The sequence below is a fragment of the Heteronotia binoei genome, chromosome 9, assembly GCF_032191835.1.
Source record: "Heteronotia binoei isolate CCM8104 ecotype False Entrance Well chromosome 9, APGP_CSIRO_Hbin_v1, whole genome shotgun sequence".
NCBI classification, from domain to species: Eukaryota; Metazoa; Chordata; class Lepidosauria; order Squamata; family Gekkonidae; genus Heteronotia; species Heteronotia binoei.
Genome location: NC_083231.1, coordinates 124,661,933 through 124,675,807, shown reverse-complemented (window position 1 = coordinate 124,675,807; position 13,875 = coordinate 124,661,933). Strand labels below are relative to the sequence as shown.

General features: G+C 40.9%; 1 non-coding gene across 1 annotated transcript; it reads left to right on the top strand.

The window, feature by feature from the left end:
* Positions 1-4,122: 4,122 nt before the first annotated feature.
* On the top strand, positions 4,123-4,194 carry TRNAT-GGU (transfer RNA threonine (anticodon GGU)). The gene has a single exon. It is a non-coding gene; the product is annotated as a tRNA-Thr (tRNA).
* Positions 4,195-13,875: the final 9,681 nt, after the last annotated feature.

Genomic DNA, 13,875 nt, shown 5'->3' with positions numbered 1-13,875 from the left:
AGTGCTACTGGAATCCTCCTTATCAATGGAGGCCCAGATAGCTACCACTGCTAAATCCGCCTTTTTTCCCCTTAGGAGGGCGAGGCAGTTGGCTCCCTTCTTGGAGCGCAGCGACCTAGCAACTGTGATCCACGCAACAGTCACCTCGAGATTAGACTACTGTAATGCCCTCTACATGGGGCTGCCCTTATACCGAACACGGAAACTTCAGGTAGTGCAGAACGCGGCGGCCAGGCTGTTGGTGGAACTACCGCGGTGGGACCACGTGCGGCCTGGGCTGTGGGACCTGCACTGGCTGCCGGTTGTGTACCGTGTTCGCTATAAGGTGTTGGTTATTACCTTTAAAGCCCTATATGGCCGAGGACCTGCCTTCCTTAGGGACCGCCTCTCCCCATATGTTCCCCAGAGAGCACTGAGATCTAGTTCTCAAAACCTTTTAAAAATCCCTGGGCCAAGAGAGGCTAGATTGAAAACAACGAGGGAGCAAGCCTTTTCAGCAATGGCCCCCCCGATGGTGGAATCAACTCCCAGAGGTGGTGCGAGCCCTGCGGGACTTGAATCAGTTCCGCAGGGCTTGCAAAACCATCCTCTTTCAGCTTGCTTTTAAGACAGAACCCGGCTAAATTGACTTGTAGCCACCTAGCCATCTTATACATGACTGTGAAACTGTAGCAGCTAACCATCAATTTTAAGTTATAACAGCTGTTTTATCTATTTTAATTTAATCTATAACAGTAACTTAATTGTATTTTAATCTGCCTTTGTCTCGATTGTATTCTATCGAAATCATGGTTGTTCCATGTCTCTGAGCCGCCCTGAGCCTGCCTTTGGCGGGGGGAGGGCGGGATACAAAAATCAATTTACTTTACTTTACTTACTTACTTACGAAGATGGTGAGGGGTCTGGAGACCAAGTCCTATGAGGTAAGATTGAAGGAGCTGGGGATGTTGAGCTTGGAGAGGAGGTGGCTGAGAGGTGATATGATCACCATCTTCAAGTACTTGAAGGGCTGCCATATAGAGGAGGGTGTGGAATTATTGTCTGTGGCCCCAGAAGGTAGGACGAGAACCAATGGGTTGAAATTAAATCAAAAGAGTTTCCGGCTCAACATTAGGAAGAACTTCCTGACCTTTAAAGAGATTCCTCAGTAGAACAAGCTTCCTCGGGAGGTGGTGGGCTCTCCTTCCTTGGAGGTTTTTCAACAGAGGCTAGATGGCCATCTGACAGCAATGAAGATCCTGTGAATTTAGGGGAAGGTGTTTGTGAGTTTCCTGCATTGTGCAGGGGGTTGGACTAGATGACCCTAGAGGTCCCTTCCAACTCTATGATTCTATTAATGTTCCCTCTAAGCTGCAGAGTCTTGTGAGCAAAAATTCACTGGCATTAAAGTTGTAAGTAACTGACATTAAGGTTGTGAGCTACTGCATAATTAGTGTGCTCTGGGGTCATCCTTCCTGAGCTAACACAAAAATGTGTGAGCTGGAGGATAAAAATCTATGAGCTAGCTCACGCTAACTCAGCTTAGAGGGAACACTGCCTGTGAGGTAGGTGGGGCTGAGAGAGCTCTTACAGCAGCTGCCCTTTCAAGGACAAATCCTGTGAGAGCTATGGCTGACCTAAGGCCATTCCAACAGCTGCAAGTGGAGGAGTGGGGAATCAAACCCAGTTCTTCCAGGGTTTGTATCTAACCACTACGCCAAACTGGCTCTCTTGTATACAATACAAAATATTTATAACTCAACAAGTGCTAGTCTCTAACAACATTTTTGTAAAAAGCGTTAATAAAACATGGATCAGTACAAACAACGTAATTAAGTTTGCACAGATCCGCCATATTTAAACAGCTGTCTTAAAATCCACTGAAGTTCAGTAAATTACCTACTCCACATAGTTTAAAGACTGCTGACAATTTTTTTTTAATTGGATTGAATATACTCAAAAAAAGGGATACCATTTCTCTAAAAAAATTATTTGGTTTCAATGGAACCTCTGACAGAACCATTCGTCCATTACAATGGTGCGGTCTCATTTGGAGTACTGTGTGCAGTTCTGGTCGCCGCACCTCAAAAAGGATATTATAGCATTGGAGAAAGTCCAGAGAAGGGCAACTAGAATGATTAAAGGGCTGGAGCACTTTCCCTATGAAGAAAGGTTGAAACGCTTGGGACTCTTTAGCTTGGAGAAACGTCGACTGCGGGGTGACATGATAGAGGTTTACAAGATAATGCATGGGATGGAGAAAGTAGAGAAAGGTCCTTTTCTCCCTTTCTCACAATACAAGAACTCGTGGGCATTCGATGAAATTGCTGAGCAGACAGGTTAAAACGGATAAAAGGAAGTACTTCTTCACCCAAAGGGTGATTAACATGTGGAATTCACTGCCACAGGAGGTGGTGGCGGCCACAAGTATAGCCACCTTCAAGAGGGGTTTAGATAAAAATATGGAGCACAGGTCCATCAGTGGCTATTAGCCACAGTGTGTGTGTATATATAAAATTTTTTGCCACTGTGTGACACAGAGTGTTGGACTGGATGGGCCGTTGGCCTGATCCAACATGGCTTCTCTTATGTTCTTATGTTCTTAACTACAACCCAGATTTTTTAAAACCATTGTTGTGGTGTAGGAATTTTGTTGCTTTCCATTTTTGTGCTATTAAGGATTTTAGCCACCATCAAAAGCAGGGGGACCAGTTCTGCCTTTTAAGCTCTCATAGTTTGGTTAGACCATGAATTTAGTAAGATTGACTTAGGTGTTATTGGGATTTTTTTTTTTGGCTTGTACTTTCTTAAATCATAGATATTATGATTTCTGGAAGTTGAAAAAAAAATGGCAGTCCCACCAGCAATGTTTAAAAAGAACCCACGGTGTTGCAACCCCTCATAGAATGAGGTCAGGAAGTTCATAGAATCCTAGAGTTGGAAAGGACCTCCGGGGTCATCTCGTCCAACCCCCTGCACAATGCAGGAAACTCACAAACACTTCCCCCTAAATTCACAGAATCTTCATTGCTGTCAGATGGCCCTCTAGCCTCTGTTTAAAATCCTCCAAGGAAGGAGAGCCCACCATCTCCCAAGGAGGAAGCCTGTTGCACTGAGGAATCGTTCTAATGGTCAGGAAGTTCATAGAATCCTAGAGTTGGAAGGGACCTCCGGGGTCATCTAGTCCAACCCCCTGCACAATGCAGAAAACTCACAAACACCAATCCCCTAAATGCTCAGGATCTTCATCGCTGTCAGAGGGCCATCTAGCCTCTGCTGAAAAACTTCCAAGGAAGGAGAGCCCACCACCTCCCAAGGAGGAAGCCTGTTCCCCTGAGGAATCGCTCTAACGGTCAGGAAGTTCTTCCTAAAATTAGGATTTAGGAGCGAGTTTTGCGTGGTATCTAAGGACCCCTGTGATGCAGGGTGGTAAAGCTGCAGTACTGCAGTCTGAGCTCTCTGCTCACGACCTGAGTTCGATCCCGGTGGATTCAGGTAGCCGGCTCAATGTTGACTCAGCCTTCTATCCTTCCGAGGTCAGTAAAATGAGTCCCCAGCTTGCTGAGGGGAAAGTGTAGAGGACTGGGGAAGGCAATGGCAAAACCACCCCATAAAAACTCTGCCATGAAAACATCGTGATGCAACGTCACCCCAGAGTCGGAAACCACTGGTGCTTGCACAGGGGATTTCTTTTACCTTTACTTTGCATGGTATAGTCTATTAGGCCTATTTTTGCTCAACCTCCAGCAGGCTCTGTTGTATGTTTCACTGGCACCTTCCTCTGTTCTTTTATCCTCCAGTACAAATATTTCCATAACCGTAATTCAACTGGGAATTTCGATAAGACAAAAGCACATCGCAGTGGTTACTTTGCCTACAGCGACCCTGTTAGGTAGGCCAATATCATTACAATTCGCCTCTTGCAGACCAAGGATCAAGGCTGAGTGGCAGGCTGCCACCAGGGATGGTGCCTAAAAAGGGATGGTGACTCAGTGGCATTAGGGGAGGGACGGTGGCTCAGTGGTAGAGCATCTGCTTGGAAAGCAGAAGGTCCCAGGTTCAATCCCCGACATCTCCAACTAAAAAAGGTCCAGGCAAGTGGGCATGAAAAACCTCAGCTTGAGAGCCTGGAGAGCCATGAAAGGGGCTGTGGCTCAGTGGTAGAGCATCTGCTTGGTAAGCAGAAGGTCCCAGGTTCAATCCCTGGCATCTCCAAAAAGGGTCCAGGCAAGTAGGCATGAAAATCCTCAGCTTGAGACCCTGGAGAGCCGCTGCCAGTCTGAGGAGACAAGACTGACTTGGATGGACCGAGGAAGGTCTGATTCAGTAGAAGGCAGCTTCATATGTCCATATGTTGGTTACGGGTGCTATCCTATATGGAGTTCGTCCAGTCTAAGTCCACTGAAATCAGTGGGTTCAGAATGGAAGAACTCCATCTAGGATTGCACCGCCAATGAGCTAACCTAATACTGGTGGTTTTCCAGCTCATTTTCTTAGGTATTCTGGTTATTTACCTCTTGCTTGATGCAGCTGTGGGACAGTAAAGATTCTATTGTAAGCCCTCCTAAAAGCAAATGTCATGAACATAGACACAGATGTGGCATTGCATGGTCCTTGAGCAGGGAATTCTAGAAGATGGGAGAACACATTCTAGAACACATCAGCTTCATTGTGGCCCCAGAAGGTAGGACCCAGAAGGTTCAGCTGTGGCCCCAGAAGGTAGGACCAGAGCCAACGGGTTGAAACTAAATCAAAAGAGTTTCCAGCTCTTAAGAAGAGCTTCCTGACCATTAGAGCGGTTCCTCAGTGAAACAGGCTTCCTCCTCAGGAGGTGGTGGGCTCTCCTTCCTTGGAGATTTTGAAACAGAGGCTAGATGGCCATCTGGCAGCAATGAGGATCCTATGAATTTAGGGGGAGGTGTTTGTGAGATTCCTGCATTGTGTAGGGAGTTGGACTAGATGACCCTGGAGGTCCCTTCCAACTCTATGATTCTATGATTCACTTGGTGGAAGGATGTCCCAGTCCAAAGTCCAGTTGGCTGGACTTCCGGGGAAAGGAAAATGCCGAGCTGAGCTGCTTCTCATAACGGGAGCAGGCTGAAACTTTTGTTCGGGGTAGTAGAAGGCAAATTAATGCCTACTGCCTACCTTTCTCAGTGAGAGAAAGGTCCAAGTCTTGCATGGAAACTTAAAAAGAGATTTACCTTGGCTGAAAGGAAGCCCTGGAGAGGGTCTTCTTTGAGGCTTTGAGGGGTCTCGTAGAGTCTGCATAGTTAACGTCTGCAAAAATTCTCAGAGTCATTGATTTGACATAAGTTCGTCAGGATCCTAACCTTCTTGGACATTTCAAAACAATTAAAGCTTTGAAAGACCAGTGGAAACTTGGATAACTGGAACAAAAGGTACAGAAGTTTTCTTTTAATTCCGGAGCTATTTATAGCTTAAAGGGACAAAATTAAAAGGTGGGAAAAAGAAAAATAGAAAGCTTGCAAGAAGAAGGAAGGGGTGAAGTTTGGATAGTTTAAATATAAAGGACAGTGCTAAAAACTGCTAAAAAGTGAAAAGGATCTCATTGTTTAGTCTATCTGCGGTTTTGAAGAAAAAGCAACTGCGTCACATTGGAACAGACCTGCAGCACTTCTGAGCAAGACAGGAAGTACGTCAAGTATCGTGAGATCTCCATGAGAGTTGATCGTGACAGAGGCAGGAAGCAGTAAAGAAAAAAAGCCTACTCTATACCATAGAGAAACATCAGCAGCCATTGCTGGGAGGCTAAATCCAAAATATCGTTCTTAAAAGAATCTGGGACTTTAAAAATTGTCAGAATCAACTGGAAAAAGGGTAAGAAGACAAGAACTATTGGCTACATTATTTGTGGGCTCCTAGGGTGATTTTAAAAGGAAAATTTTTTTTGAAGAAAGAGTAAAAAAATCACGGCCACCATTTTGGAAATTTTAGAGACTTCTTTGATAAATATCTTGACTTTGGGGGCTCAGAAACCAGCGAAATTGGGCTTGCTGGAAAGGGCAAGTCCTACTCTATTGAACCTGACTGTCAGATTGCAAATTGGTGAGGTCAAAAATTTCGTCATTTTTTAAAGGGGAAATTTTTTTAAAAAAATTATATCTTGGCCTAGGAAGCTCAGAAGAAGATAGAATAAAGTTTAACTAAAAGAGTAAATTCAGATCTTTTGAATTTGGTAGTTAAACTTATAATTTGTGAGACCGAAATTTTTTGGTATTTTTTTTTTTTTAATTTCTTCTATCCCTTTGTTTTTTGCCTAAATGTCTGAACCCAAGCAGATCCGACAAAGGGCTCTTTCATTAGAGAAAATGCAGGACCAATTGGATGCCATGGAAGCCAGAATAATGAAAGGAGGAGAATGATAGATGAATCAAAGGAAGAAATTATCACAGAGATTAAAAAAGAAGTGGATGATCTCAAAAAAAAAAACCTGAGGAAACAGCTAAGAAAGTGCAGGGGGTGGAAGAGAAAGTAAAAGTACATGATACCACCTTGTTGAAAATTCAAGAAAAAGTGACAATCCATGACTGTAAATTAATGGAAACTCAGATACATCTGAGAGGCGTACCTGAAGCAGAGAATGGTGATTTGAAAGGATATATAATAAAAATAATTGCAGAATTTTTAGAAGACGACCCTGATGAGACCAAAAACATGTATGATCGCAAGTATAGAGTTAATTCACTTTTTGCCAAGAAAAACAATTTACCAAGAGATGTTGTTATAAGATATATGACAAAGGAAATGGTGGGAAGGATCATGGACAAAAACTTTGAAAAGTCACTGATAGTAGGAGGCAGTAAAGTGAGAATCATGAAGGAGCTGCCAAGACAAGTGATAAATGACAGGAGAACATACAAAAAGTTGACAGAAAAACTGAAAGACAATGGCACGAGGTTCAGATGGATAATACCCAAAGGTTTGAGTTTTGAACTTCAGGGGAAGAGAGTTACAATTACAAATGCTCAGGAGTTGAGTAGATTTTTTGAAGAAAATAAAAAATTTGCACCATGATGGATTGCAAATTACTGTCTTGGAATGTTAATGGACTAAATTCACCACAAAAAAAGGGCAACATTTCATTGGATCAAGAAGCAAAATTGTAATATAATTTGTTTGCAAGAAGTACACATTAAACAAAAGGATTATAAATTTTTATGGAACAAACAATTGGGAACAGAATTTTTTTCATTAGCTGAACAGAAGAAAAGGGGAGTAGTTTTCTATATTAAACAAGAATTGGAGCCAAAGTTAATATTTAAAGATAAAGATGGAAGATTTGTAGCAGTTGAGATAATATTTAGTGGGAAAAAAACGTTGTTATTGGGACTATATGCACCTAACTGTGCAAAGGATGCTTTTTTTAAAGACATTACACAACAGTTGGATGAGTTGACTTATGATCAAATACTCTTAATGGGAGATCTTAATGGAACAGTCGAGAACTCATTTGATAGATCTGGAGGGAAAGAAAACAATGGGAAAGAAGGGAAACTGCCAAAGTCTTTCTTCGAATTAGTTAAACAAGAAAATTTAGAAGATATATGGAGGAAGTTTAATCCTGAAGTGCGGGACTATACTTTTTTTTCTGCAAGACATAAGACTTTTTCCAGAATTGACATGCTGTGGGGGAACTAGAGACTTAGGTCTCATAACAAGGAAGATAGAGATTTTACCTAAAATTGGGGCTGATCATAACCCAATAATGTGGATTACAAAATTGTCTAAAAGATTGAGGAGATGGAGACTGAATGAAGATTTGCTACAGAGCAAAGAAACAGTGACATTTCTAGAAAAAGAAACTAAGGACTTTTTCCAAGTGAATGATAAAGAAGATATTGACTTTCAGATGGTCTGGGATGCTTATAAAGCAGTAATGAGAGGGTTGTTGATGAAACAATAAAGACAAAAGGGAAAAAGAAAAACAATTATTGGACATTCAAAATGAAATAAAGAAAAAAGAAGGGGAGCTGAGAAAAAGACCAGGGAAAAAGAAAATTCTAAGGGAAATTTCAATATTACAAACTCAATTGAGACATTTGTTAAACAAAGAAGTGGAATGGAATCTGGAAAGGCTTCAGCAGAAATCGTTTGAAGGGGCAAATAAGACGGGAAAGTATTTGGCATGGCAATTGAAGAAAAAGAGAGAAAACAAAATAATTAGTAGAATTGTGATAGATGGAAGAGAAGTAGTTACTCAAGAGGGAATAAAAAGAGAATTTTTAAAGTACTATGCCAAGCTGTTTAAAGGTGCTGAAGTAAAGAGAGAGAAAGTAGATGAATATCTACAAAAATTAAAAATTGAGCCCCTAACTGAAAATATGAGAAAAGTCTTAAATGACCCAATTAAAAAAGTAGAAATTGAAGCAGCAACCAACGCGATGAAAAATGAGAAAGCTCCCGGGCCAGATGGATATACAGCTAAATATTTTAAAACTTTTAAGGATGAATTAATACCAAAATTGCAGAAGTTGATGAATGTGATAAGAACAAAAGGGAATGTACCAAATACATGGAAAGAAGCCGTTATTTCCTTGATACCTAAAGAAGATAGAGATGCCACGAATGTGAAAAATTACAGACCAATTTCGCTTTTGAATAACGATTACAAAATATTTACAAGAATTCTGGCAGAACGACTTAAACAATATTTGATAAATTTTATAAAGGAAGATCAAGCTGGTTTTCTTCCCAAAAGACAAATAAGAGACAATATTAGAACTGTTGTAAATATTGTAGAATATTATGAAAGACATCCAGAAAAAGAAGTAGCATTATTCTTTGCGGACGCAGAGAAAGCATTTGACAATTTAAACTGGGACTTTATGTTTGCAGTAATGGATAAGATGGAGCTTGGAGAAAGCTTTATAAGAATGATAAAAGCAATATATTCTGAACAAAGGACAAGGCTGTGTGTTAATGCAGATCTTACAGACGAAATGAAAATCAGCAAAGGTACTAGACAAGGCTTCCCGCTTTCACCATTGTTGTTCATAATGACTCTTGAAATTTTATTGATGCAGATTCAAGAAGAAAAAGATCTAGAAGGATTACATATAAAAGGATATACCTACAAGTACAGAGCATTTGCTGATGACATAATGTTTATAAATGAAAACCCCATACAAGTTACACCTTTGTTATTAATGAAAATACAAGAGTTTGGGGAGTTGGCGGAACTTTATATAAATAAAGAAAAATCTAAAATTTTGTGCAAGAATATGCAAATAAATAGACAACAAGAATTACAAAGACTAACGGGCTGTGAAGTTATCTCTAAGGTAAAGTACCTAGGAGTAGAGATAACAATGAAAAATATTGATTTGTTTAAGAATAATTATGAGAAGTTATGGCGTAGAATAGAGGAAGATGTGCTAAAATGGAACAAGCTCAATTTGTCATTGCTGGGCAGAATAGCTGCAATAAAAATGAATATTCTACCAAGGATAATGTATCTGTTTCAAACTATTCCCATTGTGAAAGATGCTAAACAGTTCGATAAATGGCAAAGGAAAATTTCAGAATTTGTGTGGGCTGGGAAGAAACCAAGGATTAAAATGAAAATCTTGACAGATGCAAAAGAGAGAGGTGGATTCCATTTACCAGATATGAAATTGTATCATGAAGCAGTTTGTTTAGTATGGATGAAAGAATGGATAACGTTGTTAAATAAAAAACTTTTAGTGTTGGAAGGCCATGGAAAAAAATTTGGCTGGCATGCATACTTATATTACGGAAAAAAGAAGATGGATGGCCTTTTCTCTCACCATTATATAAGAAGTAATCTATTAAATGCATGGATAAAGTATAAGAAATATGGTGATGAGAGGAGACCTTTGTGGATAGTGCCAGCTGAAGTGATAAAGATAACAGCTAAAACAGCCAAAGAAAAACGGCTATCATACAATCAGCTACTAAAAATACAAAGTGGAAAAACAGAACTGAAAACTGCAGAAGAACTGAGTTACAAATATGACTGGTTTCAAATGCAACAAATAAAAAGTTTGGTGGAGAATGATATCAAAACTGAAGGAATAAGGAAGAAGCAAACAGAAATGGAAAGAGTTCTGCTTGGAGATAATGAGAAATTAATTTCAAAAGTATACAAATTACTCTTACAATGGTCTATAGAAGATGAAGTAGTGAAATCTCAAATGATAAAATGGGCAATTAATGTAAATAAAGAAATAAAGATGGAATCTTGGGAATATTTGTGGAAGAATTCTATGAAACTCGCAACATGTCATAGTATTAAAGAAAACTGTTTTAAGATGATGTATAGATGGTATTTGACTCCAAAAAAATTAGCAAAGATGAACAACAAGATGCCAGATAGGTGTTGGAAATGTAAAAAGCACGAAGGTTCTTTCTACCATATGTGGTGGACTTGTGAAAGGGCTAAAATGTTTTGGCAAATGATTCAGCAAGAGATTTCTAAGATTTTGGGATATGAATTCAATAAAGTGGCAGAGACTTTTCTGCTGGGATTACAAATGGAAAAATTTCCAAAAGAAGACAGAACTTTAATATGGTACTTGCTCTCAGCTGCTAGGACATTGTATGCGCAGCTGTGGAAGCAAGAAAAAATACCAGAGAAATGGGATTGGATTACAAAAGTTATGTCATGGAGTGAAATGGACAAATTAACAAGAAAATAAAGAGACTGTGATTTGGAACTTTTTAAGTTGGAGTGGAAGAAATTCAGAAGATATGTAGAAAAAGAGTGGAAAATAAAAGGGCATTGGACAATCTTTGATAATGATTAAGGTTTTTAAAATAAGAATATAACTTTTGGGTTTTTCTTAACAGTTAAGGGTACCTTTAATATTTGTTTCCTTTAAGTAAATAACACTGGCGGGGGTCAAGTAACGGGGGGAGGGGGAGGGGAAAAGTAAGATATGGGGTAGAAAGTTTTTTCTTTTACTTTAAGTTTTTATAAGTTGTAGATATAGTTTTGCTACCATATGTTACTAATAAAAATTGTTTATTTGCAAAGTCCAGTTGGCTGGACTTTGATTGGCTGGTGGGCTCAAACGGCAAGAGGTAGTTCTTCAGGAAGACCTGTAGAGGGCAGCCCTGCAAGACAAGGGGCTCCAGACATCATTTTTGTCTTCCTTAAATTAAAAAAAAAAAAAGCAACTTCCTGGTCCTGAGACTGCGCTTGATGTACTTGGCTTTGCACGAATAATATCTAGTGAAACATCCCAGCTTGTGAACGTGCCTGAAGTGCAATCAACAAAAACGAAAAATTAGGGAGAACTTCCAATTAGAGGAGAGAAAAGAATGTGCAAAGCACCAGAGGTCAAGAACGGTTTATGAATCAGTCAGTGATTGCTCCTAACCTGCAAAGGAAGCGGATAGGATTGCCGCATCCAATTCAAGAAATATCTTGGCTCTTTGGGGGTGGAGCCAGGAGACTTTGGGGGTGGAGCCAGGAGACATTGGGGTGGAGCCAGGACCAAGGTTGTGACAAGCCTCAATTAATTCCAAAAGGAATTGTGGCCATCACATTTAAATGCACACCTTTTAAATGCCGTCTCTTGACTGGAAATAATGAAAGGTAGAGGCACCTTCTTTGGGAGCTTATAGCATTGGACCCCCTGGTCCAATACTTTTGAAACTTGGTGGGTGTTTTGGGGAGAAGCACTGAATGTTATGCTGAAAATGGGGTGCCTCCACCTCAAAAATCAGCCCCCCCCAGAGCCCCAGATACATGTGAATCAATTATCTATTATACCCTATGGGAATCGGTCTCCATAGGGAATAATGGCGTGCCCAGCAGACCTTTCCCTCCCTCCCCCTCCTTTCTGATGACACTGAAGCCGGGGGAGGGCCTCCAAAATGGGGGATTCTCTGCCCCCACCTGGGGATTAATTCAACAGGTTCCAATGTGTAAATTATTATTATTATTATTATTATTATTATTATTATTATTATTATTATTATTATTATTAATTTATATTCTGCCCATTCACCCATGGGGGCTCAAAGCGGAACAAATATGGAACAATACAATCAACACCAGAAAAATAACACATGGAATTCACTGCCACAGGGGATGGCGGCAGCTACAAGCATAGCCAGCTTCAAGAGGGGATTGGATAAGCATATGGAGCAGAGGTCCATCAGTGGCTATTAGCCACAGGGTATTGTTGGGACTCTCTGTCTGGGGCAGGGATGCTCTGTATTCTTGGTGCTTGGGGGAGTGGAAGGGGCTTCTAGTATCCTGGTCTCACTGATGGACCACCTGATGGGACCTGGGTTTTTTGGCCACTGTGTGACACTGTGTTGGAGCGGATGGCCATTAGCCTCAACCAACGTGGTTTCTGTTATGTTCTTATATTAGATATACTTATTATCACACCAAAGTGTTTTCAAACATATATTTTCGTAACAAAGACTTAACAACATTTAAGCATACAGTGATACTCCAAGAATAGCAGCTGGTTACAAAACGCAAGCACCAAGAATACAGAGCATCACTGCCCCAGACAGAGAGTTCCAACAATATGCTGTGGCTAAGAGCCACTGATGGACCTCTGCTCCATATGCTTATCCAATCCCCTCTTGAAGCTGTCTATGCTTGTAGCTGCCGCCACCTTCTGTGGCAGTGAATTCCACATGTTAATCATCCTTTGGGTGAAGAAGTACTTCCTTTTATCCATTCTAGCCCGACTGCTCAGCAATTTCATTGAATGCCCATGAGTTCTCATATTGTGAGAAAGGGAGAAAAGTACTTCTTTCTCTACCTTCTCTTAAGTGGATCTTTTAACTGGAGATGCCAGGGATTGAATTTAGGACCTTCTGCGTTCCAAGCAGATGCTCTACCGCTGAGCCACGACCCCTGCCTCAGGAACGATGCTATCTCTTCCCTGCAATGATGACCTTGCTTATGCATTTAAGTCTCATGGGGCTTTTGTTTACAGTTGCACCTCCTTTTACAGAATTTCATCAGCTCCCAGCTTCAGGACACTTCCTGGATCGGCCTAAAATTTGAAAATGGGGAAAGCAAGTGGAGATGGTCAGATGGCTCCAGACTGGTGAAAGAGTGAGTTTGGATGGGGTGGGCGTGGATGTTGTGAAGATCCTGCATATCTCTAGTCCTACAGAAGAAGACATTGGATTTATATCCTGCCTAATACTTTAAGAAAAAAATAAGCACATGCAAATATACTTTAGGAAAAAAATAAGCACATGCAAATATCTGATCCCCCCCCCACCTGCAATCAGAGGTGGTACTTTCCATTGTTCCACCTCATAGAATCATAGAGTTGGAAGGGACCTCCAGGGTCATCCAGTCCAACCCCCTGCACAATGCAGGAAACCCACAAATACCTCCCCCATAAATTCACAGGATCTGCATTGCTGTCAGATGGCCACCTAGCCTCTGTTTAAAAACCTCCAAGGAAGGAGAGCCCACCACCTCCCAAGGAGGAAGCCTGTTCCACTGAGGAATCGCTCTAACGGTCAGGAAGTTCTTCCTAATGTTGAGCCAGAAACTCTTTTGATTTAATTTCAACCCATTGGTTCTGGTCCTACCTTCCGAGGCCACAGAAAACAATTCCACACCATCCTCTATAGGACAGCCCTTCAAGTACTTGAAGATGGTGATCATATCACCTCTCAGCTGCCTCCTCTCCAGGCTAAACATCCCCAGCTCCTTCAACCTTTCTTCATAGGACTTGGTCTCCAGACCCCTCACCATTTTTGTCGCCCTCCTCTGGATCCGTTCCAGCTTGTCTATATTCTTCTTAAAATGTGGTGCACAAAACTGAACACAAGACTCCAGGTGAGGTCTTACCAGAGCAGATGTGGACGTCTTCTCTTTCTCTTCTCCATGTAATTGAAGCTCTTTCTTCGTAGGTGTTGGGC